Source organism: Pteropus medius, unplaced genomic scaffold, assembly GCF_902729225.1.
Source record: "Pteropus medius unplaced genomic scaffold, Ma_sr-lr_union100, whole genome shotgun sequence".
In the NCBI taxonomy this organism is placed as follows: Eukaryota; Metazoa; Chordata; class Mammalia; order Chiroptera; family Pteropodidae; genus Pteropus; species Pteropus medius.
This window is the reverse complement of record NW_024344253.1, coordinates 5,611,137-5,629,164: the sequence shown is the minus strand read 5'-3', so window position 1 is coordinate 5,629,164 and position 18,028 is coordinate 5,611,137.

The window sequence follows — 18,028 nt, the reverse complement described above, 5'->3', positions numbered from 1 at the left end:
AGAGTATTAGTCACGAAAAAAGGATTCAATTTGGTTTCATGATCAGATTTTTTCCCATATTTAGGTTGTCCCCTAATAACTGATCTTTGAAGCCATAAAACTGGATTTCTAGACTCAATTCATCCTGAGTGGATTTTTCCATATCCCTTCACCTGCTTAGATTCTATAGTTTTTAGTTAACAACTGCTACATTATTAATTTTAAATCTTACACATTCATAAGGATACATTTAATTTTCAGATTTAATACTTTTTTCCACTGCTGTTTATAATTTTATAATATTTTTCTCTGTGACTCATTTTGACAAGGATTTTCTAAAAATAGTAAAATTAATTTGCCAAGCAGCATTGCAATAAACTGTGAACTCATTAACAACAAACATTAATGAGTTTGTTTTCACACTCTTCATCTCTAGGATAACTCCAGGTGTACAGAAAATGTGCAACAAAGATTTGCTGGATACATGAATGAATCATAAATTTTAAAAAGTTTCTATATATTTTTTACATAAACATTTTTGAAAAGGTAGCATTTGACCCTCACTGTGCTGGTTGATATTGAAAAAAAAGAATTTAAATTTTTACAGAATATCAAATTTTAACAAAAAATCAACATATCTACAAAATTTGGTGTTGAAAAAAATTTGGAATTTTATAATGCTCTTCATTGCATATTGTTTTACAGAATATCAGACCTAAAAGAAATATTGAAGATTTTTAAAATTCAATCAACTTATTATATAAATAAGGGAAATGAAGGACTGAAGATACATTAATGGTGTTGCCTGAATGCATTAAACAGCAACATACATTGGTGAATTTGGTTTAGAATCCAAAATTCTTTAAAACATATTAGCTACATTTACAGTGGGAAGACTCCTTCCCTTTCATGTAGTCTAGCAAAGCAAATATAAACTTATCTCAAACACACAAAAACATTTATAAGAAAAATAGTTGAATAAATTTTATTTTTATTTAAAACATTTTCTAGTGATCATATGAGAACAAAAACTTTAAAGAAATATAATTAGTGTTTTGTTAAATCATATTCTCCCCCATTTCAGTAAATCAGTGTTTCAGTCCAAGACACCTCTATGAACTTGCCAAAGCAAATATGAGAGAAGCCATCTTTTTTTCTTAATCTCATTAAAAATAACTATGATATTGGTAGTTCAGCCATATGCATGAGCATATACCATGTCTCTTCTTATCTGTCTCTACTACAGTTTCTTTTCAATTTCTTGATCAAATATTAGCAAAAGGGATGGGATAAATCCATAATGTCAGTATACACAGGTTAACTTATGTTTTTCCTTAAATGTAGATAGGAAGTACTGACATCACTTATTAACCTGGAAATGTATTTAACCAAAAGGAAAAAGATGACCTCAAATTACACTATAAATATACAGTAAATCTTTTAAGCTATCCTCATGTAAGGAGTAGTGCTTTTCTGAAAAATATGATTGAAATTCCCCAAATTTATTATTATTATCCAAGAAACTGTATTTCTCTGAAACTACCAGGGAAGACTTGTCTTTGAATATCCTATAAACATAATTTCATTTCTGCTTCTTCCCTCAAGGATTAGATGAGAATTAACCATTCCAAGTATTAATTTTCTAAAAAAAATAAAAGTAAGCTTTTCAGCTGAAATTTATTGTTTAGTTCATATATAATTATATGTGTTTTAACATAACTGTTAGTATTTTAAAAGATTTTTGATAGTACTGATTTATCCAGAGTGTCAGAATTCTTTCATGTGTACTCACAGTTAACTCCTCATTTAAGTTGCAATTACTATGTTCTAACACAAATAATTGATACAGTTGTTATAAATAGTTTTTCTGTTTTAGTTTGTAGATTATAGACCTTCAGAGATACATAATAACCTTATTTTATTATACTTGAAACTTAGCATAATCATGAGGACAGTATAATCCAAAGTTCTCAAGGCTTCCAGTAGGGACCTTATATTTAAATATGCAAAAACTAGTACTACCATCTTTCTTGTACATACAATGGAAAAGTAGGACCACTCTCCAATATCTTTGGAACGGATAGGAGTGGCGAGTAGGTGGGACGCTTCCTTCTAACTATTGCATTTTCCCAAACAGATACTACCTGATTTCCTGCTATGATCAGCAATTTTCTATGGAATATTAGGTTTTTCAAATCAAAGTTGAGGATTAGATAACCTTGCTTATTTAAAGTTCTTGAACCATTTTCTGCTTGTCATTATGTGATTGAGGCTTCACACTTCCTTCTTTCAGATGTCAACCCCAGCCCCAATTTTAAACCCAACAGAGAGCCAAGGAAGACTGACTATTCATCTGTGTGGATTTATTGAGGGGATCTAATTAACTCCGTCTGAACTTCTTTAATCAAAATTATGTTTATAGAGGCTTGACTTTCAAAACTGATCTTTATCTTTATTATTTTTACCTTAAGAAAGAAAACTTAACTTTGTCAACAAAACTATAAACATACCAGCCACAACTTGCCTTATTAGATTGTAAATATGTTTAGTTAAATGGTGGGTAGGAAGTTATGGAGAGTTTATAATATTTGACAACTACTAATTTGAGTTAATGGCAAAAATTAAAAGAAAGTAAACATTGAACATAACTGAAATCATAACTTAAATATTGAAAGAACCCATAGTCCATTAATTTGTATTCTTTACATTTTATGTCCAAATAATTTCAGTAATGTATTTGTTAACCAACACTTAATGATCTCTAGGAAACAATTCATATCTTTTTTACGTATTCTAGTGCTTCATAACTTTTATGTAAAGTTTCCTCTAAATTGAAATCTATTGTTTTGTCCTGTATTTTGTGAAGATGGAGAACAATTGTCATCAATCTTGATAAAATTGTTTCATAAACGACTTGATCCTTTAGAAGGTTGCATTTTGCTGAGTAGATTAGATCAAGTGGATTTCTGTCCACTTTTTTTTTTTCCCACACAGACTAAATATCTTTTAAGCAATTACTTTTTTTGTCTGTGATTACATAATATTCACCTGGTTAATAAATTCTTGCGAATTTTGTTTAGGATGATCTGTTGATTTATATTTATATATAATTGCTTCTATCATTACCTATAGGTAGAAAATTAGGAATGATACAGTATAGGCTACCAACATTATTAAGACTTAAGCACTAACAAATTTTCTACTATGTTATAAAACCAGAATGGAAATACCCCAAGGAATAAAAAATTTTGTTCCTTTGCTCATTGATGTATCTCAAGCTCTGAATCGTGCCTATTATACAATAGGCACTTAATTTATATTTGAAGAATAATAAATAAAACTTCAAAAATAAAAGTGAGAGTTTGAGGAACAAAAATAGACAAAAAAGTAACAAAAGACAATTTAAAGCCTCAAATTACCTAAATATATTCAAGTTATGAATATATGACAAAGATTGCATTTCAAACCAAAGACAAACTACGTAATAAAAACCATTTGGATAATAAACTAATTATTTCAAAAACAATTTAATTAAATCATCCCCTCAAATCACATTCCACTCTTGTCTAATAAGTTAAAGAGAAAAACATTTAGTTAAACCACTGAAAATGTGAACATATGTGAACATTGATCTTGGGGTGAAATAGTCTTTTCTGAGCAAAACCCCAGACAAAAAAATAATGGACAGATTTGATTGTATACAATTTTAAAATTTTAGTCCATGAAGAACTTTGTGGGTAAAATTAATAACAAATGAGAGATTTGGAAAATGTTTATATATATTTAGGGAAGAATAAAGGTTAATAACTTTAATTTATAAAAACTTATGAATTAATAGAAAGATCCAGTGCCTCAGAGAAAACTGGACAATAGATGCAAGCAGAAACAATTTCTAAATTTAAATTACAGATGATAAATATGTAAATACCAGTGTTTGTCAAATCCTCTGCTAACCAAAGACTTTTAAAATAATGAGTTACTTTTTGTTATACCACAAATATGGTAAATAGTTTTAATAAATGCATGGCCATAGCTACTTTCGCTGTGAATATAATGAACTGGACTCTATCTTACATAACTGGTGGTAGTCCCCCTTTCTGTGTGTGTCTGGAGGACTCTTTCGTAATGATATAACAAAAGATTGTTTAATAATCTTACCTTTTGAATTAGAACTTCCAGTTTTAGAAGTACATTGTTGATGATATTTTATAAAATTGAAAAAAGAACTATTACACAATAAAATATGGGTTAAATACATCCTGATACATTAGAATAACAGAATAAAATGCAGTTATTAAAATGTTATTGAAGGAAAATATGCTACCTCATGAGAAAACATTATTTTGATAAGTCAAATCAGAGGTTATAACAGTATGTACAGCATCTTTCAAAATTTATCTAAAAATGTGTTATAGCTTGATAGATAAATATGAGTAGAAACAGAATACTAAAGAATACACTAAAAGTTAATAGTATATAGAGTGGAATTATTTGAATAGTGCCTATTACACAATACTTACTTCATTTATATTTGAAGAATAATAAATAAAACTTCAAAAATAAAATAATTTTTATTTTATTGTGTACAAGTATTTTGTATTTTCCATAATAAATAAGTATTTTGTAATCGATAAAATATTTTAAATGAGCTTTAGGATAGGTGCTGGGGCAGCTGAATAATAACAATCAAAAATGAATATGATTCTGACACATTGCAAAAGTAAAGATCATAAATAGTCAAATTATTTTCCTTATCTATAAAGTAATAAGAGCTCTTGGATGTTTTACACAGGGAGAAAGTGAGTTCCTTTTTTGTGGTGTAAGTCTTGTCACACACACACACAAAATTGGTGTTTCCTAAGAAATTGAACACTAGTGGCTGTAAATGGGAAAAAAACTAAGGTTCTCAGATTATTGGAGCACATTATTAGAGTTTACGGAGAAGAGAAATGTTTCCATTTTAAATCTTCGTTAAAATATTTTCATTTGTTTGAGTAAATGGTAGAATAAAATACAGTCTTTTATTCAGATTCCAATCTGTTGAAGTCAGTATTTTACTAAACTCAACATGCTAAATTTCTCTCACATCATTGGAATCCTTCAGTTTCTTCCTAGAGAAAACTGCTCACCTGAAATATCAGAGCAGTTACCCAGAGGGTGTTCCTCGTTACCCCAGTTTGAAAGTGATAAACTAATCATAGCTACTTCTTAATTAATAGTCATTTGAAAATCATAAGTTGGCAAAGTGTCTGCTTTATAATTCTGAAGAATTATTATTATATCTGCAGAGAGTTAATGATCACTTTTATAGTGCATGGCACTTAGTCATTTTGTATTGTTTGGATTATGTGCAGTTCCTATAATTAGGGAGCATTTATTCTAGTGGGGAGACATAACATAGATATGGATATAAATGTTACATATATGTATTAAATATACATATTAAATAAATTATAGATATATACTGTTATTATATTTGAATGCTAATATGATTGCATAGAAAACATAAATAGACATTGGAGTTCACTTCAGCAGGAAGGTCTCCTGAGTGCCACAGATTCTGTTCTACTGTAAATGTCTCTGGAAGAGCTTGTCAAAAACTTGGAATGCTGGTACCTGGCTATTCCAGTAGAAAGGTCATTTTTATTTCTAAGAAATGCAGCACAAATTGTTCTTTTTCCACATGCTACAATATTTAGTATTATCACACCTAAAGACTTTCTGTGGACAGGTTCACATCCATAGGTATGAGTTCATATTTCCTGCCTACCTGGCCTCAGCCAGATTATGGAGTGTTTCATCTGCCAACACAGCATATGTAGCATTATATCACACCAAGAAGTCCACTTTATAGCAGCAAAGAAATGTAACAATGAACAGGCGGTAATGGAATCCACTGGTTCCATCGCATGTTGCAATGAAGTTGCTGGCCTGAGAGAGTAATGGAGAGCTGTGAAGACAATAAATGAGGCACCAACCACTCTGCATGTACTAAGGACCATCTTTCAGAACACATTATGCACACTACGTCAACAGCTAGCATATGATTATATTGTATATTTAGTAACTAATTATCGTTATAATTTTCTGATCATTTTGTCTTTTAACTTTCAAGTGATTTAGGCAACAACATTAAAATATTAGAGCATTTCGAATTGATTATATACTTGCCTTGACCAGTGAGTGTATACTTTCATATGTTTTCATATTAATAATTGGTGTCCTTTTGTTTTAACTTGAAGAACTCCCATTAGCATTTTGTATAAGGCAGGTCTAGTGGTGATCAACTTCCTCAGCTTTGTCTAGGAGTCTTTACCTCTTCTTCATTTCTCAAGATCAGTTTTGACAGGTATAGTAACTTCAGTTGACAGTTTTTTCTTTCATCACTTTGAATATATCATTCCACTCTCTCCTGGCCTGCAAGGTTTCTACTGAGAAACCTGCTCAGAGGCTTCTGGGGATTCCTTTGTATATAACAAGTCACTTTTTAATAGCTGCTTTAAAGATTCTCTGTCTCTCTCCGATTTTTGACAATTTGATTTAATGTGTTTTCGTATACAACTCTTTAAATTTAGTCTATTTGAGCTTCATGATCTGGATGTCTATTGCCCTCTCCAGAGTTGAGAACTTTTTTTATCTATTATTTCATCAAATAAAATTACTCTCTCTTTCTATTTCTTGCTTTTCCTCCTGGGAATCCTATAATGTGTGTATTTGTTCACTTGCTCCATCCCATTAATCCCTTAGGCTTTCTTCACTCTTTTTTATCTGCCCACTTTTTTTATTTTGCTCCTCTGACTAGATAATTTCAAATGACCTGCTTTCGAGCCTGCTGATTATTTCTTCTGTTCCAGTATATTGTTGAACTCCTATAGTAAAATTTTAATTTCAATTATTGTATTTTTTAGTTCAAGTATTTCTGTTTGGTTCTTTTTGTTTGTGTCTCTGTTGATATTCTCATTTTGTTCATATATCATTTGCTGATTTCGCTTATTTGTTTATCAATATTCTCATAACTCATTGAACGTCTTTTAAGCAATTAATTTGAATTGTTTATCAGGTAATTTATAAATTTCCATTATTTTGGATCAGTTACTGGAGATTTATTTTCTTCCTTTTATTGTATTGATATTTGGACTCTCTAGAATGTAAAATATAAACAAATTAACAGTGAGAGACGTATAATAGGAATGAATTCATTGTTTTAAAAACCTCGACTTTACAAGTTGCTATATAAAGCATAAAAGATGTGGTTCTAATTTAATTTATTTTGATACTTTATTTTCATTGCTGTAAGTGAAAAGAATCTACTCTCAGCAATAAATAATGACATTTATTATTTATATGACTTAGGTAAACATTTTCCTTTAACTTAGCAATGTTCTTACAGATTTCAGAAAGTACTGCATGTCTATGTTTTAAAAAATTGCTCCAAATTTACTGCAAATTTTTATTAAAAAGGTTTTAGACAATTAAAAATTTTTCCATTTTTAATGAGTGCAGATATGAAGATTTTGTAGGTAACACGGTGGTTTTTAGCATTGATTGCATAATGACAGAAGCACTTTCTTACGTATGTTTTCAAAACGCTCTCTTTCCAGCATAATTTTCTTTTCGAAAGTTATTGCTTTCTCTATCATTACTAAAATGTCAACTTTAACTTGAAAGGATATTTCAGCATACAAATGTTGATTAAATTATTTACTAGGTTGAACAATATTGACAGTCACTTATCATCAAAGAAGTTTAATAAATTTAGAAAATGTTTATGGTGAGTTAAAAGAAAAATGTATAATTTTAATTGTATTTACTACTCTCAAATATTTTGCACCAGATATTTTTGTAGTCCCTTCCCATTGAATTATGAAATATTATAATAAATCAACTAATTTGTGTGTGTTCTAATAAACCTTTATTTATAATAATGGGTGATCTATCATTGTCTTTCCCCTCTATGTTCAGATGAATCAAATCGTTTGCTTTGCATACATCACGAGCATAGGAGAGGATGATATGGCATATTCTGCAGTCCACTGTATTTTAAAAGTCTTTTTTAAATGAAATTATCCCCACTGATGACATCTTTGTGTCCTTTTAGCTACAATTGCTTTACTACAGTGGTTGCTCTATCAATAATTTCTGGAAATAAATATTTCATGCAGTAATATTGTTGAACATAACTTCAAAATCATTTTTTTTTATTGCTTTAAAAGCAGGCACGTTAAAATGGTTATATTTATAATGTTTTTTCCAAGAAACAATAGTTTTATAAAGGGTTATTTTACATCATCTCCAGTACTTATTTCTTTCATTGACCACACACAAAAAGCCTTTTCTGTTATATTATTGAGGCAGATTTTACCAAAATCATAACTTGAGAAATGTTAGAAATATCTGTACTTTTTTTTAACAAACGTCCTCTGGTGTTATGCAATTTGTTTGATTTTTTTTCCTCCAAATAATTGGCAATATTTTTTGTTTCTTCTAAAGTACTTGCTATTAAATAAATATACTTTAGTCTTTGTGTCATATTGTTTTGCTAGTATATTTAGATCCATTTTTGCTATAACAAGAAAGAAAAAAAATTACCCAATGGTATGAAATTGTTTTAAATTGAGGCAATATTTACATGACATAGAATTAACCATTTCAAATTGAACAATTCAGTGGCATTTAGTACAATCACAGTGTTGTACAACCACCATTTCTATGTAGCTCCAAACTATTTTCCTCACCACAATAGGATATTCCATACTCCCTAAGCAGTTATTCCTCATTATTCTCTCTCCCGAGTCACAGCAACCACAAATATGCTTTCTGACTCTATGGATTTAACTATTGTAAGTATTTTATATAATTGAATCACACACTATGAGACTTTTTATGTTATTTTCTTTTACTTAGCATGTTTTTAAGGTTCATCCATATTGCAGTATATATTGGCAATTTGTTCTTTTTTATGGTTGAATAATGTTGTTTTACATACATATCACAATTTGTTTATCCATTTATCTGACATTTGAGTTATTTCTCCCTTTTAGCTATTGTGAATAATGCTGCTATATTCAAGTGTGTACATGTATTTGTTACAGTACTTGTTTCAGTTCTTTTTTGTGGAATTGCAGGGTCATGTGGGAATCCTTTGTTACACTTTGCAAGGACCCACCACCAGCAGCTAAAAAAGTTAACAATCCCAGGAGCAAAGCATGAGGGTTTGTTCTAATTACTCCACCTTGTTACCAACACTTGTTGTTTTCATTTTTAATTATCATACTCTTCTAGCGGTTGTGAAGTGATATCCCATTGTAGTTTTAACCTGGATTTCCCAAATGACTGATGTTCTTAAATATTGCTCATATGCTTGTTGGCCATTTGTATGTCTTCTTGAAAGGAATGACCATTTTTAAATTAGTTTTTTTTGTCTTTGTTCTTGAGGTATAAGTGTTCTTTGATATATTCTATACCATGCCCTTATCATATAAATGTTTGCAGATATTTTCTTTTATTATGCAAATTGTCTTTTTACTTTATCATGTGTCTTTTGAAGTACAAAAATTTTGCTTCATGAAATCTAACTTACCTATTTTTCCTTATGTTGTTCTTGAGACTTGTTTTTCGTCCTAAAAAATAGTCTGTTTTATAGAGTGTGCACTTGAGAAGAATATGTATTCCTTTGTTGAGTGGAGGGTTCTATATATGTCTGTTAAGTCTAGTAGTTTCATAATGTTGGTCAAGCCTCTATTTCATTATGTTTAGATGTTTAATCCATTATTAAAAGTGGGTTATTGAGGTTTCCAACTATTATTACAAGATTGTCTATTTCTTCCTTTAATCCTGTCACTATTGTCATATATCTTGAGGCTCTGCTGTTTGGTTTATATGTTTAAAATTCTTATATCTTGATGATTTGACCCTTTTGCCAACATATAATATCTTCCTTCACCTCTTGTAACAGTTTTTGGCTTATAATTTATTATATTTGATAATAGTACAGCCAGGCCATCTCTCTTTTGGTTATAATTTGCATTTAATATTTACTTTCCATCAATTATGAGCTGAATGTTTGTATATCTCTCCCCAAAAATGTATATGTTGAAATCTTAATCCCCAGTGTGATACTATCGGGGCTTTTAGGAAGTAATTGGGTCATAAGGATGGAAACTTCATGAATGGGATTAGTGCCCTTATAGAAAGGAATGCAAGAGTTTTTTTTCCCCTCTGCTCTCTGCATGTGAGAATACAAGAAAATGACCATCTATAAACCATGAAATAAGATCTCACCTGACATCAAATCTGCCAGCACTTTGAACTTAAACTTTCCAGTTTTCAGAACTATGATAAGTAAACGTTGGTTATTAAAAGGATTACAATTAACTTGTCTAGTAAGTGCAATGTCTGTGCTTCTTCAGGGACAGTTTCTATTCACTTCCGTGACTAACACATACCTTTCTGTCACTTTGCATGTTTTATAACTTTTGTTGAAAATTGGAAATTTTGTATATTATGATGTGGCAACTTTGTAAATCATATTTTTATACTTCTCAGAGTTTTGTTTAATGAAAGCTTTAGGTATTTGTTTAGTGCCTTTTTTAAACTATTTTTAAAAGCCTGCAACTTGTTCACGTGTGGTCTCTGAAGTCTCTGTTTCTTTAGCATGTGTTTACCTAGTGTTTTAACAGCTATTTCCTGGAAATTGAGGAATGGGGACAGGAGAGAAAAAGAGAGAGAAAGACAGAGAGAGGGAACCACCGGGAGAGAGAGTGCTGGAGGAAGAAAGAGAGAGAGAAAGAAGGAAAAAATATAATTTATAAAAACCACTTGTGCCAGGCTTCACAGATTGCTTCTGTGCTTGGTGTGCCTTGACTGCTTAGCCAGGCCATTTAAAACTCTGCCTTAGCCTTTGCTTCCTGTTTTTATTGAGCTTAGAGATCAGCTATAGGTTTTCAGGTTTTTACTGACCATGTATCTTGCCCTGAGCATGTCCAGTGGCTTTCTAATTTCTGCCATATACCTGGATGCTTTTAAATGCCTTAATTTCTCAAAGAAACTCCCTAGATTTTCCTCCGGGCTTTGGGTACTTTGTCGTCTGCTTCAAGTTTCAACTTTTGCTCCAGGCAGCTTCAGGTTGTTCTTTTGTCTTACAATGTGATTCAGGAATGTCTGCTGCTTTTCTGACCAGTGTGAGCTCTGAATTAGTCAAACTAAAGACAAACACCTTGCATTAGTCTTTCACTTAGCTTCCAGACAGTTGAGAATTCTTTGAGGGTAAAGTATGCTCTGCTTTTTCTGCCTGACACCAGGGTGACATATTGGGAATGTAGCCTGTGGTCTTTTAAACCATTATTGATCCAGCAAGGGCAGTGAAGCAAAAATAAATAAAAATGCCATAAGTCTTTCCTACTATTTTATGTTGGCTTTTTCTTGATTTGGTGTTCTCTTTTTGCTGTAAAGCTTAGTTTTTTCAGAGTTTTCACACACTTGATTTCAACCATTTTGCTTGATTTTTCAGTATTTCTGTAGAAAGACAGATGCTTGAATCTGCCTCTTTGCCATTTTTGCTGACATCCTCTGATCTTTGAGTTTTTGCTTTTAACTATTAAATTTGAAATGTCAAAAGGAGTTGAAAATTTAAATGTCACTCATAAAACTAGAGATTCTTTTTTCAATTATAGAGAAGTTAATTTACCATGCTTTGATAACTGAAATAACTTTAAGCTTTGTCATTAGTGAGGGTCATCATTCAAAAGCAGTAAATATAGATTCATTTTCTTGATATGTATCCTACAGGGTATTCTACATTAGAACCAAAATGTGACTAGCTTACCTTGCTGTTAGGTGCAATGAATGACATTTGCAGTAGACTAAACATTCTGTTTTCTCAAAATTCATATTTTAAAACCTAATCCCCAGTGTGATGGTATTTGAAGGTGAGGCCTTTATGAGGTGATTAAGTCATGAGGGTGGAGCCTTTTTTATAATTATGGGATTAGTTGGAAATTAGAAATTCTGTATATTATGATGTAGCAACTCTGTACCTAAGATTCCTACCCTCCTCAGGGTTTTGTTTACTGACGCTTTCGCTATTTGTTTAGAGCTTTTTCTAAACTATTTTTAAAAGTCTACAACTAATTGCGGGATTCGTGCCCTTATAAAACAGGCTCCTGAGAGCTACCTTGCCCCTTCTGCCATTTACAGTTACAGTCTATGAACCAGGGCGTGGGCCTTTGCCAGACCTCGAATCTGTAGTACCTTGATGTTAGACTTTCCAACCTCCAGAACTGTGAGAAATAAATTTCTATTGTTTATAAGCCACCCAGTCTATGCAATTTTATTGTAACAACCCAAAAGACTAAGACGATATTATTTTTTCAAAATTATTTTAATTCCTTATCAATAAAACCAAAGCAGAATATTGTTGTCTTACATGAAGTTATGCACACATTCTTGCCTCTTATGTTTGTAAATAAAAAGTGTCCTTGTCACTAAGCTTGGCTTGTTATTACTTCTTTTATTAGTGATAGACAGGTGTATATTGGTATATCTATATCATACAGTTGTGTATCATTCTTAAAATGCCACTTTACAGAATAAAATATCAACGTATACCAAATTGGCCAATGTAGTAAATTTTTCTCAGAATTCTACTGTCACTATAGTTTAATTATATAGAGAGGAATAGTAATTTAATGGTTCTAATCTTTATTGCATAAATATTGATTTCTTTACATGTGCTCTTTAATTCATTTGTCACATGATTTAACAAATATTGTTCATATTTGTCTTTTTAAAAATAAATATTTTAAATAGTATGGAGAATTATTTATTTAATTATTATTATATTTCTTTTCTTTGACATATTGAATGCTTTTTATTTCTTTTTCTTCTTGGAAAGCATAAAGTAACTTGAGGTTAACTTCAGTAATGTTTCTGTTTTTAGAAGCATATAAAGTTAAAAATAATTTCAAAATCCCTGAGGAGAGTGAAACCTAAAGGTTGGCATTCAGATAAAAAGAAGTCATCATTGTTTATCTTTAAGAACAGGTGTTTTTAAATTTCTTAAAAATGTATTAAAAAATGTAACACTTTCATTGTATTATATATTTTTTCAATATTTATATATTTTTAAGGCTATAAATGTAGTCACCAACATTACCTTTCCTTAAAATTTATAGTACTAAGGATCTCATTCATTTTAATAATCTATGAGAAAATAATGCGCCTACTATAAAATACAAAAAAAAATCTAAAAACTCATTACTTATAAAGAAAAGATTAATAATGAGAGCAGAAATGTGAGAATAAAATGTTTTTCACATATTCTGCTTCTGTATTCCTACTTTGAGGTTTGAGTGCCCCTTACCTCATTCTTAAAATAAAACTATTAAAACTGCCACATTCCTATCTCATGAAGATGTTATGAAAACTAACAAAACAAACCCATTAAGTATTTTAAATAAAAAAGTCCTCATAATGACAAAGTTACTTTGCTTTCAAAAGTATACCTTCATATTAAATGTTGCTTCTTTTGCAACCATTTAAATCTATATGTAATTTTCCAGTTTTTATAGATTAGATTGTAAAAACTTTTGAAATAGGATCTATTGTTTGTCCAGCATTTAAATGTGCAATAATTTGACCATACTGGTCCTGGCAGAAAATATAATATTGGGAAGGTTATTAAATACTGAGTATCTGCAAAACAAATTAAGTTAGAGTTATTCATCCCAGATGTTTTAAAAATCAGATATATTTTGATATTTAATCATATTCACCAGCCTTAAATCTTATATTTGGTGTTTGTGTGGCATCAAGAGAATATATAAGTCTGTCATACAAAAATAACAGAAACGTTGCATATAATTCAGGAGCCTTCAGATTTTTGTAGCACATGCACTGGTTTCAGAATTAAATGAGTTGGTACCAATGGTGGATGCACAAAACAAATTACATATGGTTGTCTGGAAATAATATTTATTCTAAGTCAAGAATACTGACTAGTGCTATTGGGACAGATCAATCTGTGAAGATATGGTAGAGTTGGAAAACAGGGTTTGACGTCTTTCAGAAAGTGCGATGATATATTAGGTCATCTTCTTGCCTTTTATTAGTCGTATTATGAAATAATGTGTCAAAGAAAAACTATTTGCACATTTTCATTTTACTACCAAAATTAAATTTTAAAAAAGTATTTGTAAAATTGTTATGAGTAAATTCTTAAGAGTAAATAATCCCTTCAAAGTAGCTAAAATACTTACCTTCAGCAACCTTATTTTTATTAGGAATAGCCAGTGTGAATCAAGGCAATTACTGTTCAAATGATACTCGGGATGTTTTATACAGTGAAACCTCATTGGGTTATATTATTGGTGCGATACTTCCTTTGGCTGTGGCACATGTTTCACCAAAAATGTTTGAGTGCCCCTTACCTCCGTCTTCTACCTCTATGGATAGAGATGTCGGTGATATTCTACACCACTTTGTAAAAGTCTTGTTGTATCTTTGCTGACACACAGGAGCTTTGTAAATGCTGAATCCATTCAATTAAGGAGAAAAAAAAATACAGAGAGTAAAAATATCTTGACAAAGTTCCAAAAAATATCTAAGTTTTTACCTCAAATTATTCTGTTCTCTATTCCTTCCAATTTTGGACAATTATGATAAAGGACTACGATAGCTAACTAAAGGGTATATTTAAGAGAGATGTACATGAGTGTACAAGGCTATATTCCTTGGATGTTAGGGTTCATTTAGAATTGATTTTCTTTCAGGTTCTTTTAAACAGGGTGGGTCTCTCATCTTTGAGTGGGCTCTTTCAGCACTTCAATAGACCAAACTTTCCACCTAATGATTCTGTTTTATCATGAAAATTGGGCTAAATTTGGATTCTTCTGAAGTTCTGTATGTTATTTCACAGTAAAAGTGATGAAAAATATCTAATCATCACTGTGGAGTAACTGAGGAGTGAGGCTCAACTATGGAAGTAAACTTCTCTCTCCTTTTTCTACCCCACTTTGTACAATACAATGGTCCATCTGTGAGGTAAGAGTGACCAACTCCATTTTTAAACAGAGACTAATACACTGATGTATTAGAAAAACCGTAAAATAAATGTCAAACTGCTTAGTCATTTCTTAAAATATTTGACCTAAGTTCAGAAAAGGGCAAGAAAGACAAACCATTAGGCACAGTAAGAGAGGGATTACACTCAACAGCAATTTTCTTTGAAACATTTTAAGTATTTCTGATGTGTGCAAGAGTTTCCCACCTCCGTAATTATTTCTCATTCAATAAGTAAAAGTTGATGCAATGGTTTCAGTTATAGTAAAGGATTTGGAGAAAATGTCTCTCTACTTAACAAAATAACGTACAAAAATAACATACAGAACCTCCTCAGAGGAATCCAAAGTCAGCCCAATTTCAATGATAAAATAGAATCTTTAGATGAGAAGTTTGGTCTGTTAATGTGTTCAAGAAGCTAACTCAGTTCGAGAAAAAATAAATAAATGCCAAAAGATTTAAAATATGATGTATCTGTCTACATCTATTTTTTCCTTGCCCCTAATTCTACCTGTGGTAATTTATTCCTTATTACAGAGTTCTCTCTACCTCCAATACCCTATTGCTGTTTGCTTATTGAGATCTCAGTCCCAGTTTGCTTATTGAGATCTCAATATGTAAAACATTGGTTCTGAATCTGTATCTTCTGATCCCTAGAGATTTGTGCAGATATTAACGGAGATCTGTGAGCTTTTCACAATGCTTAATACAGCTCCATGAACTCTAAAGATCGTCTAGAACATTTGTTTTCATAAACTGACCTTCCAATCAATTATCAAATTATGATCTCAGATTCTCTGATAAGCCAAGATGGACAAATTGATTAAAAATACTGTTATGAAGGAAATAATTTTTTTTTCTCTAAACTGTTTCCATCTTGTTTTTGAAAGGCTTGCAATCAGAACGAGTTCTACAAACTGAAGAAATATCTTTAAACATGGTTTGTTTTTTTTTTAACATGACAAGATAAGAAAAGTTATATAGCTAATAGTGCTCCAAATTAAAAACCATGTCAGGAAAACTGTCATACTGCCTATTATATTTCAAATCTATGCATAAACAGTTAACAAAGACTAGCTGAAAGGTGGCCTAGAAACAATGTCCCTGGAATTTATTCCATGCAAAGTTGAAGGTCATGAAGTCTCTTCTAGCTTCCCTCCTTTCACCAAATTCATCTTCTGTAAATGTGTGGGCAGGTTCCTGGGAGGCTCTAGATCTGGCGGCTAGCTACAGAATAGAGGGGTTAGACATAATGAACATTTCTTAGTATGAATCTGCATATTTCCTTCCAGAGGCATTAATTCAGACCCAGGTTATGCCTGGTTGGGCAGTGGCCAAAGGAATTCAGACCACAGAGTATAGAGAGCATAAGATAGTAATAAATCTGCTTACTCAACACTTTGCCTGAAAGGACCCTTTCCCCACTGTGAGAAGGCCTGACATGTAACCAGAAGATGGGGCTTGCTAGACTGATAGCATCATTTCTCACCTTCTAGAACAGTATATGGCCAGGAAATTCTCAATAAATCATGAAAGCTATTGATAAACAATTTGGAACACCATTTTTATGTGCTGCTGCAAGCACTATAACTTTAGCACGAATTGGTTTAGGATTCTGGTACCTTCACAAATATATATTTCTAAACTTTATATTAATGTCACTATTTTACATTTAAGAGAAGACCTACAGAACAAGTTTAAAAATATACAAAGAATTGGACAGAAAAATCATGTTTCGAAGTGTGGAAACTGAAAAAACACAAATTTTTCATTTCGAAAAGATGACGAATAATGAAGATGGTAAATTGACCTTTGTATATATTTCCACCATAAGGGTCTTAATTTGTAATTGTCCATTCCACATTCAAACACAAGATCTTGAATTATTTTATTAAATTATATTAACAACTTGAGATTGTCATCTAAAAAGCTGGTGATATTTCTCTGCAGCTGACATAAGGCATCCCCAACATTCTGCCAGCAGCATTACCAATATAAAGTATTTTTTGACCTGTTATCTAAGATGTAAACTTCTTGAGGTGGGAATGGTTCTTTGTCACAGAGAGTGACCATCATGTTGAAGGTATTTTTTAGTTGCTGTCCTCATTTTATATGCCTTTTCTATACATTGTTAAACAATTCCATTTTGGGCCTCAATCTAGTCTCTGAACACCTTCCATCTCTTAAACCACATAAATGGAATATTTCTATATAGAAAATTGAGGCATATAGAAAATTGAGTTTCTAAAGTTTAAGGGACATGTGTGCCTCATAAACTTAGTTGAGAACTCTTAAGCATTGAAATATCTTAACCATTCAGCATAGGTCTCGGCTAAAGCTTCCAGTCTTTGTCATCTGGAAAATGTGTTCATTCACTCAACACATCTATATGGAGGGCCTAATGTATGCTGGCACCTTGTTGGGCTCTGTTCTAGAAAATTTTTGAGAGACATCTTAGGCAATATTAAGAAATAAAAAGGAGCCAACAGGAGGGAATAATTTAAACGTGGAAAAAATGACCAGGGAATCCATATTCCAGGCTTAAGTGGATAACTTTGAGGAAGGGGATGGAAGGACTCTAGAATCCTGCCCCTCAATTATTTTCACTGTGGAGTGACCATGTTTTCAGCTCCTGAGGCCCTTTTTGAGCTGTGGGCCTAAGGCCGCTTGGAGATCTCTGCTAGTTGCTTTCCTAGTCTTTTCTCCTCCCACTCCATTCTCTCTTCTGGGGTCAGGGCAGAATCAGCTGGAAATTAAATTACCCAACCCCTTAATGTCAGTTCCCATACATTTCTTTCTCTCCTGCCTTAGAGTACATTCAGCTCTTTAAGAGACGAGCCTCCCAATGAAGCTAATGCAAAACTTGAACATTTAAAAGAAAAACCCGTCAGTTTCAGATCTCAAAGGAAAGCTCCCCTGTAAGATCATAGGTGTTGACCTTTTGAGTCCCTCTCACCTTCATCCCTTTCTTCTAATTCCAAGGTTAAGACAG